The sequence below is a fragment of the Pteropus medius genome, unplaced genomic scaffold (genome assembly GCF_902729225.1).
Source record: "Pteropus medius unplaced genomic scaffold, Ma_sr-lr_union100, whole genome shotgun sequence".
Classification (NCBI taxonomy): Eukaryota; Metazoa; Chordata; class Mammalia; order Chiroptera; family Pteropodidae; genus Pteropus; species Pteropus medius.
The window spans coordinates 10,727,867-10,752,311 of record NW_024347791.1 but is presented as its reverse complement, the minus strand read 5'-3'; the positions used below and the strand labels follow the sequence as shown (position 1 = coordinate 10,752,311).

Genomic DNA, 24,445 nt, shown 5'->3' with positions numbered 1-24,445 from the left:
AAGTGTAAGAGGGTAAATGGAGAGAGTAAATAGTATCAATAAAATATTTAGTAAGAAGTTATGACCCCCAATAAGATCTTGGAATTCTTTGTTAAAAATAAAAGATGACTTGTAAAGAGAAACTGAAAACAGGTTTAATTGTGTGAAAAGCCAGTTGAGATTCCTACTTTATAGATCTGTTTGATGTTGTGCAGGCTTCCCTTTGTGTATATAGCTGAGCAGTGTGAATGTAATGTCATCGTTATTGTTTCCTGTGTTGCACCACTAGTTATATTACTTCCATTAATGAAGTACTGAGCTCTGTGTTGACTGTTTCTACCTCAGCTACATGTATCAATGCTTTAGCTCTTATGTTATAAATGAGAGATATTTTTTATGGATTTGTGGGGCAAATGAGACTTGTAGAGTTGTTATGCTAAAACAAGGCTGATGTTTCCAGAGATTTAGAGAGAGGGAGTCTGGACTCGTCACTCAGAACAATGGATTGGTGAAACTGAAACTGAAGAAGTTTCTGAAAAACAGTTAGACATTTTTGGTTAATTAAGATTTCGCCTTGTGCGAATCTCAGTTTTGGCAAAAATAAGATTGAGCAATTCTAGCTGTGCAATGTGGGAAATTAAGTTAGAGTTTAATAAGACTTCCTAGAAGTATACTTCAGCCTAAAATTAAATATTCTACGTGGGGGTGGAGGGACAGGTGGGGAGAAACACCCAGCTTCCTTGGGGATAGAGCTAAGGACCTTTGGCTTAAGCTGGATCTTCTAATTACTCTGTTTACCCGTAATCAGAGGCAAGTTTACTGGAGCTAATTTGCTGGGATTTAGGTTTCAGAGCCCCTTCTTTACAAAGCTCCCCCTCCCCGCCCCGCCCTCCCCCACGGGCCCTGAGAGGATGTCTAGCCATCTGTTCACATGGCCATATGGTTTTGCAAAATTTGAAGAATTTTAAGATATTTCAACCACAATTGGTTAAGACTGCTGTCTCTTTTCTACCCTGACCTTCCTTCCATCACATTTCCTCACATGTTGGATTGCTTTGGAGTGATCAAAGGCGTTTTTCTGAGCAGGCTAGAGGGAAGTTGAGCTGGGAATATGCAACTTTAACTGCAGTTTGAAAGACGTTTTGAGAACATTTCAGTAAGAAACTGAGAAATTACAGATTCCCAATTTAGGCATATAAGAAGTTACTTCTTTTTTTTTTTACTTTTACCTTTATTAAAGAACTAAGAAATTTCAGATAATGGAACATAAGGCTAAAGCAATAAAGATGAATGATGAAATAAATAGAAATTACTGTGATGACAAAAAATATATTGTAAAAGTATTCAAATTATTCCAAAAGCAGTAATATTTGAGAAGAAGAAATAAATTTTGAATAGAAGTAGTAAATATGCTTGATGGATTGTTTAAAAATCTAGTTAATGAAGAAGAGTGAATTTCATGAATACATTCGGAAAAGTTATGGTTTTTGTTCTTGCTTTTTTGATTTAAGCACAAAATACTGATATGGAGAAAGGTAACATAAAACTTCATAATATGTGACTGTAATCAGTTTATAGTTAACAAGTATCTTCAATTCAAAGAATATTTGGGATTAGTCACTGCATAAGAATTTGAAATACCCTGAGATTTTATTTCTATATCAAAATTGAAGAAACATCAAATTATTCTTCAATTTCATATATGAGAAATTATATTACAAACTTGTCATCGTTGAAACGTGAAGTCAAAAATTTTATGAAAAAAGTATAGAGGTTTGCCAGATGATTAATAAAAAATAGGGTGGCATTTTTTTCTGGATTTTGTGATGTTTGTGATATTTTCAAGTGTTTAAAATTTGTAAATTTTGGTTGCTTTTCTTCTAAATGCATTTTCACTTTCTTATGTAATTTTATATTCTTCTTTAAAAGGGCTCTACAAGTTGTATAAGCTTCAGACCCCATGCACCCTGCCTGTAAATAGTTTTTAATCTGAAAAAAATGTTTATTATGTGGCATAAACATTCCAGAAGGTATAATGTGAGAAGATCCCTCCCCCATCCTCATTTCTAAGCCCCAGAATAAAACAGGTTTTAACCTTTCATGTGTATTTTCTACAGGTGTTTCGATCTGCTTTGTCCAATAAATTAGACACTAGGCACATGTGGCAGTGGAGCACCTGGAATGTGACTAAGTTCCTCAATTTTTAACTACATTTAAATTTTGTTTAATTTCATTAAAATTTAATTTAAATGAATTTAAGTTTAAATTTAAAACTATTACTCGATTAATTGGAAAACTTTTAAGTAGGTTTAGAACAATTTGATTTTGTGAATTTACTTCTTCAGCTGTAAATTTTGTGAAATCTAAAGTATGGCACTGGTTTGTGTGTGCATGTGTGTGTGTGCATGTGTGTGTGTATATACTTTTTTCCACAAAGAGGATCATAGACTGCATACACTGTTTTGTATCTTAGCTCTTTAAGTTAACTACATGTTTTATACATCTTTCCACAGAAACTTATGTATTTATCTCATTCACTTATTAGCGGCATAATATTTGTGTAGTCTTTGTTTTTACATTGATGCTAGAGTGATTTTTTCAAGTATAAGTGAGATCATGTCACTTTTGTGTTCGAAACCCTCCCATAGCTTTAGATCTATCTAGAAATAAAATCCCAAGTCTTCAGTGTACTTCAAAGGCCTGATGTGGTCTGTTCCCTCACTGCTATTCAGCTCACTGCAGGGTGGGGTATACATCTATTAATCTGTAATGTGGAGATTAAACATCGTTACTTCATTATTTTTAAAAACTCTCAGAAATATTATCAATAAAGCAAAGCCTTTTATAAAATTTAAACTCTTACTTAGTTTCTCACTTATTTGACCACCACCAGCTCCTTTTAAAAAGCAAAGGAATCCTATTTTTCTATACCAGTGGTGCTCACTGAAGTAAAATAAACCTTGTTGGCCAAGTAAAAAATGTTGTAGGCCTTTCTAATCAAGGAGGAAATGGTGTTATGGCAGATAGCTAAATTATACTATGTCTTAAGAATTCGGTGCTTCTTTATTGTTAGATTAAATTTTAGAATTTAGAGTCTAAATTTTACTTTTCACGTCTGGTGTTACTTTTTTTTTTAACCAGCTGTGCGAAAAGGAGAAAAATCTGTCTCCCTTCTTTCCATGCCTCTCACGATGGTCCAGCCTATGCTAGTCTTAAGGAAAAAGCTTTGTGTTGACAAAGAAATTCCACAATGGGTTCCAAGCGCATTAAAAGCAAAGGAAGAATTTTGCAGAAAAATTTAAGAACTCTTTTTTAATTGGAGTGATGCAAAATAAACAATTTAAAAAATTAAACAATGATAAGTAAAAACGTATTGTCTCAGTGTGTCTGTAATATTAGTGTTGCAGTGCTAGCAGTATAAGGCAGACTCCTGTGATCTCTTTTCACTTAAAATTTAAGAATGTAAAATTTTGGAGGATATACAATTATTGACAGCTACTAGGATTATGATGCAAAATAGGGTGATACTTACAAATACATGGACTGGCACACATTTATCATTGCATGAATGTGTTGGATGAACCAATGAACAAACAGGAAACCATGTTGCTTTCAATAAGTAGTGTTTATAAGAGTGTTGTGCCCTGGGAGCTGGGGACTAAAGAAATCAGGGAGGAATTAAGCAGAAAGAAAGGACTACGAAGTGAAGACAGAGAAGCAGTGAACTGTAAAATTAAGGATAGTATGAAGTAGGACTCCAAAGGGTGAATGATTATTGTGAAATGGAAAGATAGCCTATTATGCGTGAGATTTGGCAAGTGACAACCTCAGTTTGGAGTTAGCAGGACTTTTAAGGTTTTAATGAAATCAGGAATGAAGACATGTGGTAGATTTATGCCTGGTGAATTGACCAAAAGAGAGCTTGTCATTGTGTTTGGAGTTGAGATTTAAAGTGTAAGTGGGTCTGAACTGAGTGTCATTTGAGACTATTTATGAAGAAAGTGACTGAAAATCCAACATACCCTGGCTTAAATGAAAAAGGACATTTATTGGTTTATATAACCAAACAGTCCATGACTTGGGCTGACTGTAGGCATACCCTGGCTTCAGGTTCTAAAGATGGCCTAGGATCTTTGCTTTTGTACTTTTCCCTTCTTGTGGAGGGTTGGTCTTCAGACCAACTGTCCCCGTCTGGTGCTGGATGGCTACAGCAGCCTCGAGCCTGTTGCACTGTTCTTTGGTATATACTTTGGTCACTCTTACCTCCCACACTGTGGATTGCTTCTCCACTCCGCTAGGGTGGCTTTTGATAAATAAATTTTTTATTCTAATGTTGAATTGATCAGTCTTCTCCTCTGTTGGTTAGCACTTTCTGGGTCCTATGCAAGTAATCTTCGCTTATCCCAAGATCAGGATAATATTCCTTTATGTTTTCTTCTGGACGCTACTGTTTTACTAGTCACATTTAGACTTACAGTCTGCTCGGCGGCAGTCCCTTAAAGTGTCCAGGTGACTCTACTGTGCAGCCAGGGTTGGGGACCACTGGCTTCAATGGTACTGAGAGTCTTTCCGAGATTCGTGGATACTGACACAGCCCAGGATACCTGCTCAGCCCGGAAGGAATGACCAGTTTGATAGAACATTTGCATGTTGGTTGACCTGTTGTGTGGCAAACTAATATGCGTTAACATTTTTTTTTAAATTAAGAGGATTTTGCCTTTCTTTTAGAGATAAGTTACTACTTTCATTAAGAGATGTGAATGCGTTAGTGGTTATACAAGGAGAAAAGTCTGGAGAGTCTCTATTCATAAGCAGCAATCAATTATTTATTCAAGGTGTCATCTTGGTTTCCGAGATCTTAGGTCTCTTCAACTTCAGGACTCCGTGATCCTTTATTTTTGTCATTGTTGTACCCTATGCGGTGTCCAAGATGTGAGAAGAGAAAATTATTCCAGGTGGTGCTCCTTTTTCATTTTCTATAATGTTTTCATCTAATCCTCTCCCACAAAAGAAAAATTCTCCCTTGGAATTGCTTCTGTTATTATTTGTATTCGTTTTTAAACCTTGACAACCATGTGGACGTAGGACAGGTGGTTTTGTAAGAGAGGGATCTGTAAAGTTCTTTGTGCTGTGCTGCAGAAGGAGAAATACTTAAATTACCAAAGCAAAGCTGCTTTAAAGTAATTAAACATGTTTTGGAGCCAGATATAAATGAGGTAATTTACAGATATTTGGTATTTATAATTTTGGATAGACAGCAAGGCAGAATAACACTGATTAAGTGTCAGGCTCTGGCTAGAATTCTGATTCCACCACTTGCTAGCTGTGTGGCCTTGGCAAATCCTTTAGCCTCTCTGAAACAAACATGGTAGTAATTCCCAGCCTCTTAGGGGCGTTGTGTAGATTATGCAGAGAACGCAGATAAAGCTTGAATCAATCAATGTGTGGTACTAGTTTGTGCTCACTAAATCTGTTACGCTGTTTGTTCTGCTTCTGACGCCATACCAGGGGCTACAGCATGGTCTGTGTTGTATTGCATCCTTTTTCCTTACGGTCTACCTCCAGCAGGGGCTGTGGGGTAAAGGTACAGTCCCTCTTAAAATCAACATGCAAAAGTGGAGGGAAAGATTTGAAGTGTGATTTATTTAAAAATTTAAAAAATGTGTTTGCTTAATTGGGTCTTTTTTTGTCTGTTATCTTATTTTGAGAAGCAAAGACTTCTTTGCTTCCTTTTTCTCACATAGCCTACCCCAATGGTCTTGAGCCCTTCAGCATGTAGACTGCTTAATCTTTATTTCTCTCTGTGCTGAATTTTTATAGTGAATATCTCAAAAGACGAAAACGTAACCGATGTTTTTATGAATCTTTTTTATCTTGAAATTTTATTGTACAGTAATTAAGCTTTACAAAAGTTATAAAGTATAATACAACAAGCACTCACATGCCTACTACTAGCTTTAAAAATAAATCATGGATGGATACCATGCAAGCGGTCTGTGTACTATCCCTTTAACCCTCATGGAAGCCACTCATTCTTGTGTCTTTTTTTTTTTTTTTAATACTTTTACCACATATGGTGTGTAATTCCAAACTAAGTATAGTATTGTTTTGCTTGTTTTAAAATTTACATAAATGCTATCATTTTCTTTACTTTCTGCTGCTATTTGCTTTTTTTAAATCATTAAATGTGTTTGTTGGATTTGACCATGTTGATATTTGTAACTCTAGTTCTTTCACTTGAACTGTAATATAGTATTTTTTTCCATGAAGATTTCATAATTTACTTATCTTTTCTCCTGGTAGTGGGCGTATAGAGTCTGTCTCTCATAGACAGTGCCGCCACCAGCATTTCTATTCATATGTCGCTTCACAGATCTTTGTAGCTTTGGTTTTGTTTTGTTTGTTTTTATATAGGAAATGAATTCTTTTTAGTCCATTCATATTTAGTGGGTCTCAGTTTTTTAATCATAATAATAAAATTTAACTACATCTTTTATATCTTTTCTAGCTCAGTATTGTACTTTTTATATAGGTTATTTCAAGATTTTCTTCTTAGTATAATTTCACAATCCCGTTAATGTAGCTCTTCAGTACACCTGATAGGATATGGATTTTAGTTTTTCAAGGGAAAGTTCCATTTTCAAGAACAAAAATATATGCAGTATTAGAAATCATCTTGAAGCACAATGACACAAGACATCTGGCATCAGCCCAGACATAGAACTCAGTCTAATCACACTGAACATTTTGTGTCCTCTTTAAACTTTAAATTGAAAATTAATAGGGTCACAGCATTCTGCTGCTCCCTTTGCCTTTCTGTCTCTTTCACTTGTTACATAAACGAAAACCCAATGTAAGATTATGAGTAGGAAAAGTACTATAATGAAGAAAAAAGTACGAGAGAATTTGAAGCAATGAGAGATTAAACCTGACTGAAGGACCTGGAAAAGATTCTTGGAAGAAGGAGAATTTAAGCTGGGCCTTAAGGAATGAAGACCTTAAAGGTTTTTGGCAAGAGAGAGAAATGGGGACCCTCCAGACTAGCCCATCTGTTAGCTGAATACCAATACCAGAACAACTTCTAACATTATTGCTACACAGAACAGAAGAAGCGCTCAGCTCTGTCCAGATTTCTGGCCCATAAATTTTTGAGGTATAATAAAAATAGTCATTATTTTCAATCATAATTTTGGAGTAGTTTGTTACATATCAGTAAATAACAAGAATGCCAACCAAAGCCAAAGAGGGGAATACTTTTTTTTTTTGGATGTTTGCTGAAGACAGTATTTAGTCACCCCTCCCCATCCCCCCTGCCTGCAAATATGCTACTGAATATAATTTAGAACTTCTATCAGGAAGTCTGAGTTTTGGAGAGAATTCTGGGCAGAGGAAATGACGTGAGCAAAGATAGCGGAGTAGGGAAGAATAGGATATATGTCAGGCAGACAGTAATTCTCAGGGCATTTCTTGGGGAGTTGTGAAAGACTAGGCTAGAAAGAAAGAGTAAAGATGTGGTTTAAAGGGCCTTGAATATGAGATTGAAGAAACTGATGACAGAGCCACTGAAGACTTTTTGGAAGGAGAAGTTATTCTAGTGGAACTCTTCTTAGGACATTTTTCAGATATTTGAGGGATGAACTCAAATGTGGAGAAATTAGGGGATCGGTTTGGAAGCTATTGCAAGATGTTATGTGAGTCTGACTTGTGGTCGTTGCAGGTCGAATGAGGACTAGAAAATAAATGGGAAACGTTTAGGGTAGGGCCACTACTAACACACTCGGTACATTCTGGGCATTAAAAAGATGTCTCTTCTTCAAGACATTTTAGTTCTATCTGCTAAAAAATTGTAATATATTTATTTAATTAGAATAAGACTCTTGACTGCCATCTACTGGAAAATTGTTAAAATAAACACATCAATGATGTGACTGCTCCTTCCTGTAGATGTGGCATTCTTGTGCAGTACACAACCTGAACTGCCATGCCTGTGACTGTAGTCATGTGGGTGTGAGTGATAAGACTTGGTAACTGATTGCATTAGTTATCAGAGGGAAATGGAAGAAATTTCATGTCTGGGTAGTAGGGAAGTTGGTAAAAACATAAAAAGAACTGGAACCTATTCTTAAGGAATAGGTTCACAAAACAGAATTATTCTAAATATGGAAAATTCAAGATGCTCATAATTTTGTTCATTGATCCCAGTACTTTGCGCTTACTCACTAAGAATTTTATCTTTCCTTCTAGGGTTTCAGCTTTCCCCACTTGTGACATCTGAGAATGTTGACCAATCTCTCTTCTCTTTTGGGTTCCATCCATATACTCTTCTCTTCTGTATCTTTCCCTTCTTCCTTGATCACTGCTTCTTCTCAGTCTCCTTTGCAGGCTCTTTTTTTCTCAGGTTTCCATTCTTTGCCTTTGCATACAGTGAGTGCACAATAAATATTTGTTGAATTAAACCAAGTCGCCTTTGAAAGATTAGTTTCAGGTTTACCGGGACAATGACTCATAGGCGTTACAAACTAAGGGTGTGCCAGAATTCAGAAAGTAGAAACCTATCCTAAATACAGTTCCTTGTTTCAGGATCTGTTTTCTTCACAATGGGTCACTCTTTACTGGGGAATTCTTGTACTGTTGATCTGGTCATCATTGTTAGCAGTGGCAGCACCAGGAGAACAAATTATTTACATTGGCTGTGTCATACGGGTGTGTCTAATTCAGAAAATACTTTCAAACAAAATAATCAAGCTTCCCTGGCTTCTAATTTGGGAAGATGAACAGTTCCTTTTTTTTTTTTCTTTTCTTTTTTTAATCTCAACTCTTGTTCAAGTACATTAGTGAGGAGTTAAAGATCACATTTAAATATTTTATTGGAGGTTATATGTTAACATTCTTACCACCACCACCTCCCTGCCCCCCAAACTTACCTAGGTACTTTTGCTTTCATTTCTCTTGGGGTTTGTGTGTCAAGGCAAACCCAAGAACTTTGCTTTTTTGAAACAACTTCTCAAACATTTATTGTGTGGCTGCTTTGTGCAAAGCACTGTGGGAGGCCTCGCGGAAGATACCAAGGTTTCAGATTGCTTCTGCCTTTCAGAAGAGATTGGCTTAATGGGACAAGTAGACACACATGTAACTGCTCCAGGGCAGGTGATGACAAGGGTCATAATATAGTGCAGGCAGAGCCAGGATTCCCTGTGTAAACATCACTCTTTAAGACTGTGCCACATACATGGACTTGCCATATTTCTTTCCTAAACTGCACATGTTTAACTCTTTATTTACCTGAGTTGGATTAGAAAGCGTTTTCTTCAAAGATTCTAGAGTTAAAACATACTATGATAATTAAGATTTAATGGAATTTAACCAAAAATGCATTGAAAAACATTAATTTTAGCAGTCTTGATCTTTAAAATGCTTTCAAGTTGGCACTGTCAAACTAGAGAAAACTAGAGTGATATTAAATAAAGAAGGATCTCAGACAAGAGTTTTATGTTATGTAAGCCCAATATTTAGGAAGTAAGTATCCTAAAATTCCCTAGCCAAATTATATTTTAAAATATGTTTTGAGCACAGGAGAAAAAGTTGTAAATGGCATAATAAGAAAGAATAAATATGAGTCATAAATACAATGAGGTATTATTTAAAATATTGAATGGATCATTGCTGTTTAATTAAGTCCCCTTTATTCAGTTAAAACCAATGACATTCTTACAGTCATTAGAGAGCCAAAGACCGTTGGGTTTTTAGAAATTTAAATATATTTAACATTTGAAGTTTAACCAAAAATGTTACTTTTGTTTCTTTTCAAATAATCAGTACCTTGACATTAACTCAATCTCAAAGAGTGAAATCGAACCAAGAATACACATTAAATAAAAATAAATGCTACTGAAAAATTATTTTTTGTTTAAAGCTAGTCACACAATTTAGAGTATATATTTTGTATCATAAGTAAACAATTTGGGTTTACTGACCTAATAACCTGATAATTTGCAACTCTTATTAAAGAAATGTATTCTTCTTACTAAGGTGAAATGCAACTTCTTTGTAAAGGCACAGTACCTAGTTTTCCTTTGCATTTTCATTAAAAATCTGAAATTGGAAATGAATAGTGTGTCAACCAATTTTACAAATGATAGTCAATTGGGAAGCATCTCAGATAGTGAAATAAGAGAAGTATCACCAAGATACCTAAAAAGGTTTAGAAGTACCACAGGAAATAATAAGTGAGATTCAGCTTTAGAAATGCAAGCTAATACATCTAAGAGCAAATCTGAAATCGATATTCAGTGGGGGAAAATGCTTAGTAATGCTGAAAGGGAGCCAAGGTGATATCAGACAGCAAAGTAGGTATGAGGTTGTAATGGGATATGGCAGGCAGAAAGAGCCATTGCCATTTGGGGAGTAATCTTGCAAGCTCATTACAATAAAGAAGGGAAGCAGAAACCTCTTACAAGTGGACAGTATTAAGAACATGTTTGTCTTTTACCAATGTAAGGAATTCCAAACCAGTAGCCATCAATATTTTTAGTAATTTGGAAAATAGAAATTACAATGCTTAAAATAGGGAAGAACTGACCTAATTAAAAAAGACTTTAAAAATAAATATCTTCTCTTTAATTAAGTAACAAAACAATATGAAGTTATATGATGGATATAAACAATTTGTTGGAAGACAAATTTGTTTAGATTTAACTGAGACCATGGAAGCTTGGAGTAATGTGAACACTTTTGTAGGCAGTTCTCAACATATAGGCCAGTTGTGCAGGTTGCACAAGAGTGTCTGGAAAAAAAAAAGTGATGGGAACTGGATCACTTAAGGTAAGTTTGGAGTTCACTGGTAGGTGACAGTGCCAGAATTGATTGGAAGCAGCTTGTCTTAACAATGAGGTCATATTTCTAATGTTGTCTATACTGGTCAGATCACTCTGCCTCACTGTTTACAATCTATGGCTCAGAGTTTATTCTCTAGGACCACTCATATGTCTTTGCCAGGGTACCCTGCCCTTTTTCCTTCTACCTTTTTGATCTTGGCTCCTAGAATTTCTTTGACTAGTTTACATCCTATCTCTGCAACTGGCCTTCTGTTTCCTTTGAAAACACGCCTTCCATGTCTATACCTGCTATCTTGTCTCAGCCCTGAACCTATTTGTGCTTGAGCTGTTACTGCCTGCTACTGATGACACTTCTTTGTTCTGATTCTTACTGTCATTAATTTTTTTAAAGAACACATCAAATCAGATGTTGTCTTGGCTTCTCACACTTAAATTATTGAAGCACTCTTCCTAGCCTTCTCTTCCCAAATCCAGTAAATACGCAGCTTTCCACTTATGCTAGCAAGGAAAGCATCTCATTGATCAAAAAGCCCGAACTCCTTTACCCCTCATTCATATCCTGTCTCTCACCACTTTTCTCTTTATGTATTTGTCCCTTCCAGTAGCCAAACTCTGAAGATCTTTTTTTCAAAATATTCTTTTTGTTTTCTTGCATAATATTCCAGTGCTGAATAATACTACTAATACTTAATAAAATCATACCATTATCTCAGAAACTGTTGACGACTCACAAAAACTTCTAATTTAGATTAAATCTCTATTTTTGACACTTTCTTATTTAAAATCATATGACAAATTAGTTGCATTGAGCAAATTTAATAGTATTTATAGCTTTTGTAATAATGTTAAAGCCTTAAAAGTTGCCTTTTAAAATTGAGAATCATTTAGGTTATTGAATTGATATCTTTTATTGACGTATCAATGACTTTTTGAGTTATCTTTGTGTCAGGGATTCGGCTAGGCCTGTACTGAGGATTATGGTTGAGGCATGGTTTTTGGCCTTACAAAACTCGCATTTCTGTTGTGGGCAATAATTTTAGTTAAATGAATGAGAAATTATGTTTCATGAATATTTATTGAGCTCTGACCCTCTGCTAGGCACTGTGCTAGGGTTTGGGGATTCAGTGTGATAAGCAAGACACATAAAATCACTGCCCGCATGGCTTTCAATCAGTTGGGGAGACAGATCATTAAACAGTTAATAAAGTGGGAAGTCAAGAAGTGCTGTATACTCAGGGGCACTTACCCTAACAGATGAGTGAGCAGGAACCATAGGAGGATGGAAGTTAGGGGCGACGTCATGGAAGAGTACTGCAGAGCACAGGGTAGTTGTAGAACCAAAAGAAGGTTGATGTGAATTTAATGTAGATTCTGTTGGGGAAGTGTGAGTTCGATTGTTAGAAAAGAATGCTGGTAGCTGGAAGGAGACCTAGGATTCTTACAGGCTCATTTACTAAGCACATCTATCCATCTAAGTTTTAGAAATAAAATGCCCTACACCAAATTTTAATCTTTCTCACACTTATTATCTTAGGGATATTTTTCTGAATATTTATTAAATTCTTAACTGAGAAAGTAGTGTATATATAATATGTATGTATTATATATGTTACGTATATTACATACACATGTAAAATAAATGGTAGAACAGTTCTCAGTTACAAGTTATTTTAATATGGAATAATAATTTAAATCAGAATTAGCCTTCTGGTCATTTTTTGGGATAGATGCATGTTAGAATACAAATATGGCAGTTAGAACCCAAAAGTAGAAATGTTCTAATTTTAATACAATTGTGATTATGTCAGGACATCAGATTATAAAAGAGCAAATTTGCAATAAGTAGCAAAACTTGTGTTTTTTTCTTTTTCATGGTACATTTGTAGTTAAATTCAATCAAATTTTTTTTTTTTTCAGAGAAAGGGCAGGATATGTTTGTGGGGTGGGCGAGTGGAGGCTAAGAGGGGTGGTAACCCTCAGCCCTAGTAATCTCTCCCTCCCAAATTCAATCAATTTTTAAAAATATTTTTTACTACAAGTTATTGCTTATCGCAGGCAAGCTCAACGACATACTATTTGTTACTTATATCTGCAGGCCAACAATTTATATTAGAAAATAAAACTTTTGCTGTTTAACATTAAAGTTCATCTGATTAATAAATTGATATTGTCTCAGGTTTCAAACTTTGTCGTGAATAAAATAAGTCCTCATGCAGTTTAGAAATAGTGCACCAGCTGCAAGTCCAGAAAACACTTGCTGTTGCTCACATAATGACAGAACCCCCAAAGGTGTATAATTTATAGATTCATAACCATTTCTTGTTGAATTTATTCTTCTAAATGGTGCAGGTGCTGCTTTGGTTAAAACATACAACTCTCTTCAGGCAATCTACAAGGACTCGGAGGTGCTTAATTTTTTCCCCTCGTATATTGTGAGCTGGTTAGTGTTGAGGGTAAACTCAGCACTTCACGTAAAACTCAAAGGTGTGATTGTTTAAAAATTTACCTAGTATTCCTTTTTTTCATCATTTAAATATAGATGTAATTTCCTACAGTTGTGTAATTGATCATTCAGGATCGCGACAGTTCATTTTCAACCACATTGTTCATTTATTCAAAAATATGCTCCTGCCATGTTCCAGTACAGGTCTAGATGTTGGTGATACATCGGTAAACACGACAAAAGTCCCCGCCCTCATGGAAACGTACAGTCTAGTGGAATTTATACTCTGGTGGATCCTATAAGCATTCTTGCCTACTCTGTTTTCATAGAACCTCTGGTCTGGTGAAATTTAGGCAACTATTTCAAGTTCTGTCTTTTAAAATCCTGTCACCTTAAAAAGATAGCATGAGTGTGTTGCTTCAGAGATGGCTGTTGCTATTTTTTGTGAATAGAGAACATTCCAAGAAATTAAGCTCTAAACCAAAAGTAGGATTAAACAGTTTGCATTGCTAAGCATGCTTGCTGATTTTAGGTTTCAACTCTAGAGTATTAGTAGCTGGAATTATTTCATTAATAAAGCAGCATTTTCATATAGTTTAATAAGAGGAAAAACAACTTCCCAGGAATCAGCAGCAGCTCATATAGATTCCAGAGTAAGTACTCAGCTCTGGATCATAAAAACAATAACCACCCCATCCGCCACCCCCCAGTAACAGTTTATGCTTAGTTGCCAAGTACCGTTTAAAGATCTTTACATGTATTTACTAGTCTGACCCTCAAAATAATTCTTTGAGGTAGATACTATTATTATGCCTCTGTATTACATAGGAAGAAGCTCAGACTAAATAACTTGCCCAAAGTTACAATGCTAGCAAGAGGCAGTGACATCCCAGGCAGTCTGGCTCCCAGGCTCTATGCTCTATTCCTTCTTATACTTAAATATATGCTTTCTTATTTGTCTTCTTGATTTTTCATGTTGTAATTTGCTTTCTTTCAGATATGTAAATACCAATTTGTGTAGCACACACATTGTACTCTGAATATGAAAGTCAACATACTAGCTTTTTTAATTATGATTTTCTTTTTTCATTTTAAGTCCAGCAGATAGTAACCTGGAAGTTTGTTTTGGTCCTTGTGTTTGCTTGCTTATTTGTTGATTAATTAATATTTTTCTTTTTTTTTTTTTTTATACCTAGCACCCTGGTAAATTTATCAAATATAAAATGAAAATTTAGTCAAATTCATTGCATATAAATTTTATTTTTCCTTACCTCTGGAAAACAGTGGAAACAGAAAAGCCGTTTTCGTTTTCCATAAAGAGCACAATTTTGCCAACCTCACGTTTGGAGCTGGATTTCCTGATTCCTCACTGCAGTATTTCTGGTTGCCTTCCCTCTCTTTGGGATTCTTGCTGGAGCAAGTCTTTCTGTCATTCTGGCTCCACACCCTGTTCTCTCACAGGCCTGTGCCGTTTGCTTCCTGGACCATCCTCTTCTCCTGCCCTTACCTTTGTGCTCGTCCTCCAGGATCAGCCGATGGCAGATTCTCTGGCAAGGCCTGTGCTCTCTGCTTGGTCTGGAAGAATTGCTGCCTTCATTGTGTTGCCTTTATTTTCTTTGCTCATTTGCTCTTTGTTTATTAAACTCCTTGAGGACAACTTTCTTTTTCTTTGTTTTTTCTTGTTTCTTTCACCGCTAAGTCCTCAGCACCTGAAACAGTGCCAGGTATACATATTAGGTGTTTGATATTTGTTGAGTAAAGGCATACCTACATTCTAGCACTTACTATATTGTATTTAATAATTGTATATGTTTTTCTCCTTCCCCGATTGTAAGCTTCTCATTTTATTTGTCTTTCTATTTTCCCCAATGTCTGTAACGTATTAGGTAGTCAGTAAATGTTTATTAAATTAATGAGTGAGTGATTAATTAGTACCTTTTCATCTCTGTGGTGCTGGCTGGAGATGATTAAAAGGAGGGGGCAAGACTGGGTAGTGACTAAAGAGACCAGTGCGTTGTGAATTTCTGAACTTGGAGTCAGGAAAGGAGGAGCAGGGACACCAAGACCAGTGTCCCTTTTCATTCATCTGTCCAGAAATGTAGCTTCTGCATACCTGTAATTTGCACATTTGGGCATACCAGTCAAAATGAGTCCCAGAAACTCATTTGTCTTTCTGAATTACATGCTAAGAAAAATAGTTGTAAATATAGAAACCCTCAGTGAAAACTCCATAAATGTGTGTCTGTTAGTCGGGGAGACTTAAGTGGCATTAACTTACACAAAAATCTCAAAAAAACAAGTGTCTTTCAATATTTATGTATTTATTTATTTAAGTTTTAAAAAATTTTTATTTTTTAGGCGAGGCAACCCTTGGTTGACCTCAAAGATTGCAAAGACCTTGTCAGCTTACAATCCCTTATTATTTTTTTTTATTTTTTAATTTTTTTACGCCTACAGCACCTGATCTCCCATCCAAGTACTAACCAGGCCCGACCCTGCTTAGCTTCCGAGATCAGATGAGATCGGGCTTGTTCAGGGTAGCATGGCTGTAGACTTCTGTTTTTTAAAAAATGTAGAGAACTTTAAGTATTGAATTTTAAGTTTTAGAATGAATCGTTTATGGAAAGAAGGACCTCAGAAATGCTATATAAGTTCATTACACGTGATGTGGCAGGGAGGCGGAGATACCATTATTTTCTCTTGACATCCTGTAGAGAACTTGCCTCCCTCATAGGATGGGTTTTTCCTACATATCATATGATCCCTTCACCAATCAAATGCTTGTAGAGTGCTCACTGTGTACCCAGCTAATTGTCATACTGGCCTGCTGACCTTGGCCAATCAAGTTTATTTTGGAGTCTTCCTTTTTGTTTCCATAGATAGTGGAGGGAAGTAGAGAGGGGTAGAGAGAAACACATTAATAAAGAGGAAGCAGCATGTCCTAAGACAGAGTTCTGACAGCATGGTAGGTTCTAGAAATGGTATAGCATGTTCATTATGGTTGGAACACAGGTTCCAGCAGAGGAAGAGGAATGAAATGGCACTGGCCTGGGAGAAACTGAGCTCAATGGATGAAGGTGGGTGTTGAGAGCTGTAGGTGATTTAAAGCCAGTTAGCACCATAATCATACTCCTCCCCCTTCTCCTGCCCACCACCGTTGCAACCTGTGCTGTGCTGATTGACTCAGGTACAGATTTATGATTTCCAGCCTCAGGTCAGCACTCAGGATGACTTGCCTCTCTTTTTAATTTTTCAGACTTACTCCTAATCAGCTGCTTTTTAAATTAACCATAGTGACTATTCCAAACTGGAACATCTTTTCTCAGAAACTCAACTGTCATGACCCCCTCCTTTAAAAGGATATAATAATCTATCTCCTTCATCATTTTTCCAAGGAAATAGGTAACACCTGGCTTATGCTCCCTCAGCTTGCCTCCCTCCACATCCAGACTCACCTCCATCCCAGCCATCCTTATAACCTTTCTTTCTGCCTCTGAGGCAGACCCTCCTCCAAGGCCCTTGGACTGCCCGATGCTGTGGGACCTTGCTCTATTTATCCTTTTCTTTCTTTTCTTCCTTATCACAGGCTCTTTCCTTTCAGCTTATAAAATTCTCAAATCTCTTGTAGCCTTAAGATTCTGTTCTTTGACTTTTCTTTTTCCTCAGGATGTCCTCTGTTTCTCCTTATTTAAGCAAGGGAAAGGGTCAGAGTATTTAGAAATATGGCTCTGACTGTGATGTGGAAGAGAAAGTCAAGGAGGGCAGATATTTGAGGGAAAAGCTCAGTGAGGATGGTGCCGAGTTAAAGTGGTGGCCATGGAGAGGAGCAGACAAGTTTTGAGAGGTGTCAAGGAGAGAAAATTGGCCAGACTTTGGAAGTGCTCTTGGGGCGTTCAGTTGGAGAAATCAAGTAAGCAGTTGGAAGTATGGGAAGTGTGGTCTGTAGCTCAAGAAAGTGTGCTTTAGAAATAACTTTAGTAGTCAAAGGCATATTGGTCTGTCTTGAGTTATACTGCTGGATAAGCTCTCCTAGAGGTGGAGTGAGAAGAGAATACAGGCAGACGACGGAGATATTGTGGGTTCGGTTCTGCGCCACCATAACAAAGCGAGTCCTGTGATAAAGCCAGTCATAATTTTTTCGTTGGTAGAGGGTCTTGCCTTCAGTTTGTAAAAAACAAAACAAAACAAAACAAAAAAACAAAGCCTGTGAAACCCAATAAAGCAAAGTGCAATGAAACGAGGTGTGTCTTGTAACCTAGGTGAATAAGAGACTAGGTAGAATATGAAGAACCTGTGAAGGAGACTGAGAACAAATGGTCAGAGAGAAAGAAGGCAAGAAAGACGTTTCTGTGCAAGGATAATTTTTGTTAGATTTTTTTTTCTAGCTCCTTGAGGACGAAGATATTTGTATGACCAGCTTCTAGCCAAACCTGGCAAAATTGTGTAGACTTAATAAATATCTAACACGTACCATTATTGACAGGGCTCAGTGGAAACAAAGAGTCTTCACTTGATGTTAACTTCCATTGCCTGAAATCACATATTGCTAGTGTTCCTGGGAAGAATGGGTTTGTAAATCAGATAGTTTGGAAACATAAAGTGTCAATAGGAGACACATGGAAAGGCTGGTGACCAGCACAGTTGTGTGTGCAATCACTGCAGCGGCCACAGATTGTTGTTTTCAGTAGAAACCTACTTGTTGATGTGGGCGATATCGATCGCTATTTGTATTAGAGAGGAATCATTGGTAGCTTCATGCCAGAAATTTTGCCATCAAAGTGGGGGTTCACAAATCTGAATATTTTCTTGTTTTTATCTCCATAACGTTTGATCGCATTTAAGTTCCATTGCAACACTCTAGTCGTGAGTCAGAATTGAAAGCTGTTCTAAACTAGATTATAGCCTTATGTTTCCACAAAATATCTTCTTGGGTGCAGGGGTAGAAATTTACAGCAATCAGAGAATTCATTCAAATGAATTCTTAGACCACCGTGGCCTCACATTAGCTATGGCCAAGGTGAGGGTCCATTTAGGGTCTCCATGGAAGATGGGGAAGAGGTGGGCAGTGCCCCAGGAGCTGTGCAACAGGGCCCATTGGAGGTGTGCAGAGACAGTCTTAAAACTTCTATTTATAAATTATTTTTATTCCATCCTTAACGAACCATTTATTTTTGCATATGTTTTAGAATGTGTATTAGATATTAGTACAGTGCTCTGTTTGTAAATAAGTAAATTATACATTTATATAAATATAGGGGAGATGTGATCAAACATTTTTTAATAAGTGTTTGAGAATATACTTTGGAGATCACATTTAAACCATAAATGTTGTTTGAGCTAGTGATTAAATTGGGAACATTTAGAAGTTTCTTAACAATAATTTTAGCTTTTAATCAGATTCCTAGTGTTTTAGTTGCAAATGCAGATGTGTGACTTGACCTTAATTCCACAGTATGGATTTTAACCAAGAGCATTAAAACTCAAGTTCAAAACCATTTGTTGTAGTTTTTGTGAACACTGAAGCTTTCTCATGAACCACCTAATGCCTGCCTCTCCACATACGGTATGTTCTTTACAGTCATCCTTTAGTCACAGGCAGTTTAAGCTGTTAAATAGCATCTTGCTTTAAAAGGTAGGCTGATGGCGTTTCTATCTTCTGGTACATCTGGTAAGTTAATATATACAGTCTCTGTGAGTATCCTGCAGGGACCTGTTTTTACATGCATACAGGGACGTTTATGTAGAAATCAAAGGCCATGAATCAGAAGAACACAACTCTTGTTTCTAGTGTACTGGAGGCTTAAAAAAATTGGCTTTGAAAAATTGAGAGTAGTGTGGTTTGTTTTTATTGTGGAACCGATCGGGAAGAACAATTTACAGTCATTGCCATTCTTCACAGCTGAATGGAGTAGAGGTGCCTGCCTCGTGAAATGGAGCAGCTGCACCGTTTTCTCTGGGCTCACAAAAACATTCGCTTTTTAATCAAGAACTTTAGATGGTGGGGTACAGTTTGTTTTCATGATGGAAGTGGTCAGTTGTGCCTTACCAGACAGCTGTAGTGTAATTAAGAAAAACTGTGTGAAAGTGGATTAAATATAACAGAAGCAGCCCTTTAAAAAGGCTGGAGCGGGGGTTGGGGGTTCACCTTAAATTTAGTCTTTGTTTCCTTTAGTGCTTAAAAGCAGAAATATCACTAATTCTGGTCTACTAGATTTTGCTGTTTCACAATATCATTTAGTTCTTGGAAATATAAGATGCTCTACTACAGAATAATTGTTTTTGTAACCAGTGCCAACTAAAAAGTACAGGTTGTAGGATGATTTAGCTTGTGAGAGGTCTGCTTTCACAGTTATATTTACGTTAACTCATGCATTTAAAAAATTAGTGATCTTTTGTAGAAAAAAAACATGAGGCTGCTTTTTGGACTCGCTTTGTATATAATTTGCAATATTAGGAGAAGTATCTGTTTTTTAAGACCAGAAACTATGAGAGTTCATGAAAATTACAGTTTTTTTGATAAATTTTTAAATGATTTAGTCAAATAATAATGAAATAATCTGGTGACGTGTTGATTTGTTGTAGTTCAATGTGGAACATTAGGCTGTCAATTGCTTTGAAAAGCGTATACTTATTTTATGCAGTGGACTTTGAAATAAGAATAGAAATGCCTTAATTTGCATCACAGTCTACAGTAGCAAAATAACTGTTACAAGGTCAGAGGGAGCTGAATTAAAAAAAAAAAAAAAAAACAACTGTTGTATTCACAAGTAACCAAGACTCTTACCACTCACTCATTGTAAGTTTTTATACTGATTGCCCAACACACTAAAAACCAAAATTTTCACCCGAGGCAAAATAAAGGCGCTAGGTTTAGGTTTGCTCTAAGAATTTATCATACATTGATGATTTTCTAGGGGAGACTCTTGGGCTTTACTTCACTTAGGGGAATTTGGAAAGCTGGATGGAGGGAGAAGGGTGGGCAGGAATGGTAGCCCCAGAGCTCTAGCAGGTTCCAGTCTTGCAGCCCTACATTGGGTGTTTTCCAGAACCCGAACTGTCATTTCCCTCACTCTGTGATGGCTGCTCTCTCCTGATTCCTTGTGTCTTTCTTCACCAGAGCCTGAAGAAAACACTGAGAATCAGGCATGAATTCATTCTAAATGGCAAAGCATGGCTGCAGCTTGAGAGTTCATTTTTCTGTTTGCAAACTGAGCCTTCATGTGCCCCAAACTCTTCTGCAGACTCTACCCTCTACAAAGTATGAGCAAAGTTGGGTTTAGGAATGTGAATGGAGGAGAGCGTGGGGTGGATTGGAAAGGTAGAATAGCAATTAAGGAACTTTCAAAAGTCCAGGTTTTAAGAATGGCGATGAAGAGCATTGAAGACAGAGAGCAACATGATGCAGTCAGGAAATTACTGGAAATACTAATTACTGGAATTAGAATCAAAAGATCTGGATTCAAGTCCCAGCTAGCAGAGCATTTTGGGAAAGCCATTCTCTCACCTTCTGTTTCTTCATGTATAAAGTGGAACTGCAATTCCTGTTCTACATACCAAACAGGTTGTGAGTCTTAGAAAAGAGAGCGCAAGTGCTGTAGGTAGCGAAGTCCTGCAGTGTAGTTATGGAACGACAATCCAATTGTGTCTTTCTTTTTGGAACTCTTGGCAGCCAAGGAAAGGGAATATAGGAAATATTAAAATTTACAAACATATTCATTCTCTAGGAGTGCTGTCAGAGCTCCTTGATAAGCCCATTATTTATTTCTATTCAATTCCCAAGCCACCACTTCCCTCACATCACCAATTTTAAACCCTTTTATACTCCTCAAGACCCACCGCACCTTTCTTAATCTCAGTAGATCAATGCCTCCCTTACTTTGCCAGGAAGGTTGAGCCAGGTCCTTGTGTTTCCCTAGCCACCATCTCTAAACGTCTCTGCTTTTATCCAATTTTCTTCTCACTTTCTGTCTCCTTGCAAAAGGTAAACTGTGGTCTTAACAAATTCTCATCCTACCTCATCTCAAACCTTGTTTCATCAATTATCTAATATGTTTCTGTGTTCTTTTAATCTCTGTTTACCTGGTCCTTCTCCTTAGTCAAGAAACTCTTTGAGTTCAGTGTCATATGTGTTTCTTTCATTTTCATTGCCGAAATTTTCAAAAGAGTGATTTAAAGCTTTTATTCTTTACCATCCATGCTTTCTTTTGATCCACTTCAATCTGGCTTCTGTCTGTCATTGTCTTGAAACTGATGTCTCAAAGACCACCACCGACCTCATTTTGTTAAATCCAGCGACCATTACTCTGTTTGCTTCCATTGGTCCTCATGCAACGCTTCATAAAGACTCTGACAGCTTTAACTCTTTTATTTGCAGCCATCTCCCTCTTTGGCTTCTGTGTGTCAGTACATTGCTTGTTCTCTTCCAACTCTCTCACTGACTGCTTTTCTCTTTGCTTCAGGCCCTAAGAGCAGATGTTCCCTAGGATTCTGTACAAGGCTCATATAATATATAAATATTAATTCAAATTGGGTAATAGACCTAAATATAAAACTTAAGTCTTTAAGACTGATAAATGAAAATGTAGGGGAAAATCTTTGTGACCTTGGATGAAGATTTCTTAAATATAACAGAAAAAATCATGATCAATAAAAGAAAAAAAATCGGTAAATTGGACTTCATCAAAATTAAATTTTCTGCTTTCTTTTAAAAGCAGTGCCTTTTAGCACTGCTAAGAAGATGGAAAAAGCCTCAGATTGAGAGAAAATATTTACAAAACACATATTTGATAAAGGACTTTATCCAGAATATAAAGAACTCTCAAGACTCAGTGATAAGAAACAGCCTCATTTTAAAAAACGGGCAAAAGATTTGAATAGATACTTCATCAAAGAATATATATAGATGGCAAGCAAGCACACACATGTGGTCAACATCATTAGTTATGAAGGAAATGTAAATTAAAACCACAGTGAGATACTACTACACCCACTAGAATGGCTAAAATCAAAACTGATCCAAATGTTGGTGAGGATATGGAGGAATTGGAACTTGCATGTATTGCTGGCGGGAATGTAAAATACAGCCGTTTTGGAAGTTTTGCAGTTTTTACAAATAGTTAAACATATACCTACTATATGACCCGTCCATTCCTCTCTTATGTATTTACGCAAGAGAAATGAAATTACATGCTGTATGATTCTCTTTACGTAAAAAATCTGGAAAAGCAACCCTGTGGGTATGGGTATGGAAAGCAAAGTGGTTGCTTGGGGATGAGATTGTGGTTTAGGAAAAATGGATTACAAAGGAACAGGAGGAAATCTTTTGGGGTGATAGATTCATTATGTTGATTGTGATGATGCTTTCACAAATGTATACAGATGTCAAAACTGATCAAATCCAACACTTGAAAATGTGCAGTTTGTTATGCATTAATTATACTGTCATGAAACTATAAAAAAACCTCATATAACTACACACTGAAAAAGATAAATATTACAACATGTAAATTATCTCTCAATAACCCTGACTTAAAAAGAGCATATGGGAACATGAAATATGGGCACTGAGGTTGCAAAAGCTTATTAAAAGCTAATTTCAAAAGATTACATACAGTATGATTCCTTTTATATAATATTCCATTTATATGATATTCTCAAATGGCAAAGTTTTAGAGATAGAGAACAGATTAGTGGTTGGGGATGGTTATCATGGGGAAAACTAGGTAAAATATTCACAGGAATTTTTATTTTTTGCAACTATATAATAAATAAATGTTATATATATATTATAAATATCTCAAAATCAAATTTTCTTTTAATAAATGCCTTTTATAAATTATTGTGTTCTCTAAGGTAACACAAAGATAGCGTGCCAAAAAAATCATCATTTTTTTTATATCTTAATGGTTACCATGTAAACATTAGTATGCTGTCATAGAGATGATTAGAACTTAACTGCATTGTTGTAGATAGAAGACATAGCAAGAATCGTTTTCCAATTTCTGTTTCGCCATCTAAACATTTAATACCTTAACTTTTCTTCCCAGAGATTTTTACTTAAAATTTTCTGACTAGATAACATATACAATTGGTTCACATGCACATGGAAAGGGATACACTAAAAGTCTTCCTCCAACATCTGTCTTCCATCTGCACAGTTCACACTCCCCTGAAATTATACAACTATTATTAATTTCTTGTATATCCTCTCAGAATTTCTTTATGTATATATAAGGAAATGCAAATATATCTTTTTACCCTTCTCCCTGCTTTTACACAAAAGGTAGTTTACTGAATATTTTGTACCATACATTTTTCACTTAATGATGTATCTCAAGAAATTTCCCAGGTGGTACATAGAGAGCTTCTTAATTCGTTTTCTTTTGACAGTTGCATAATATTCCATTGTGTGGTCATGCCGTACTTTATCGACTGCTCCCCTATCTATTGACATTTAGGTTATCTCCAGACTTCCACTTTTGTAAACAATACTGCAGTGTATATCCTTGTACATGTGACATTTCCCACTGGAACAAATATATGTGAACATACAAAATTGCCAATATTGACTTTTTAACTAGAAAACATTTTATGTGGTTCAACCTAAAATCTGCAGAATACATTTTCAGGTATATAGTTACTCGAGACAAAGTATTTTGTGTCCTTTTGGTCTACCGCCAGATATGCATGATAACTTGATGCTTAAAGAGAGTGGAGAACCTTCATTTAAATGTTTTGTTCAGTATAGGGAAGGGAGAAATACCTGTGCACACACAGGGATATTTCTCAAAGTCCTTTGCTAGTAACTTTATTCAGTAACATGTCTAGCTCTAGCCCTCATCCAGGTCTATCAGGCTTCTTTGCCTCTTGATGAAAGCCTTTACTTTCTCCTTATTAACAGAACTAAGAATAGAGCTCCGAGACCCTTTACCTTTCCCAAGGGAGCATTGAAGAAAATATATCTTTTTTATTTGCTCCTCCTTTCGTCCTTGCAATTATCGCAGCTTTAATATTACTACATAATATGTCTTATACAATATACAGGTTCTCTGAAAAAGGCTGGCTTTTTATACACATGGCAAATAGATGGAGTAGGTTCTTCTATAGAATGAACCAACTAATCGGAGTCTTGGCTTCTTCAACACTGGTCATCTGTGTGTGTGTGTGTGTGTGTGTGTGTGTGTGTGTG

General features: G+C 36.3%; 1 protein-coding gene, 1 long non-coding RNA gene and 1 pseudogene across 7 annotated transcripts in view; 1 reads left to right on the top strand and 2 right to left on the bottom strand.

The window, feature by feature from the left end:
• Positions 1 to 24,445, top strand: part of LOC120614985 (UBAP1-MVB12-associated (UMA)-domain containing protein 1-like) — a 184,870-nt gene that overhangs the window by 87,594 nt on the left and 72,831 nt on the right. The window lies entirely within an intron of this gene.
• The window catches only part of LOC120614987 (uncharacterized), a 92,534-nt gene that overhangs the window by 21,245 nt on the left and 46,844 nt on the right, over positions 1 to 24,445 (bottom strand). The window contains exons 2-3 of the long non-coding RNA XR_005656169.1: positions 14,765 to 14,966; positions 12,061 to 12,185 (exon numbers count right to left, since the gene is read on the bottom strand). This is a non-coding gene — a long non-coding RNA (uncharacterized LOC120614987). The remainder of the gene's footprint in view (positions 1 to 12,060; positions 12,186 to 14,764; positions 14,967 to 24,445) is intronic.
• LOC120615250 (uncharacterized) lies at positions 15,706 to 15,811 on the bottom strand (annotated as a pseudogene).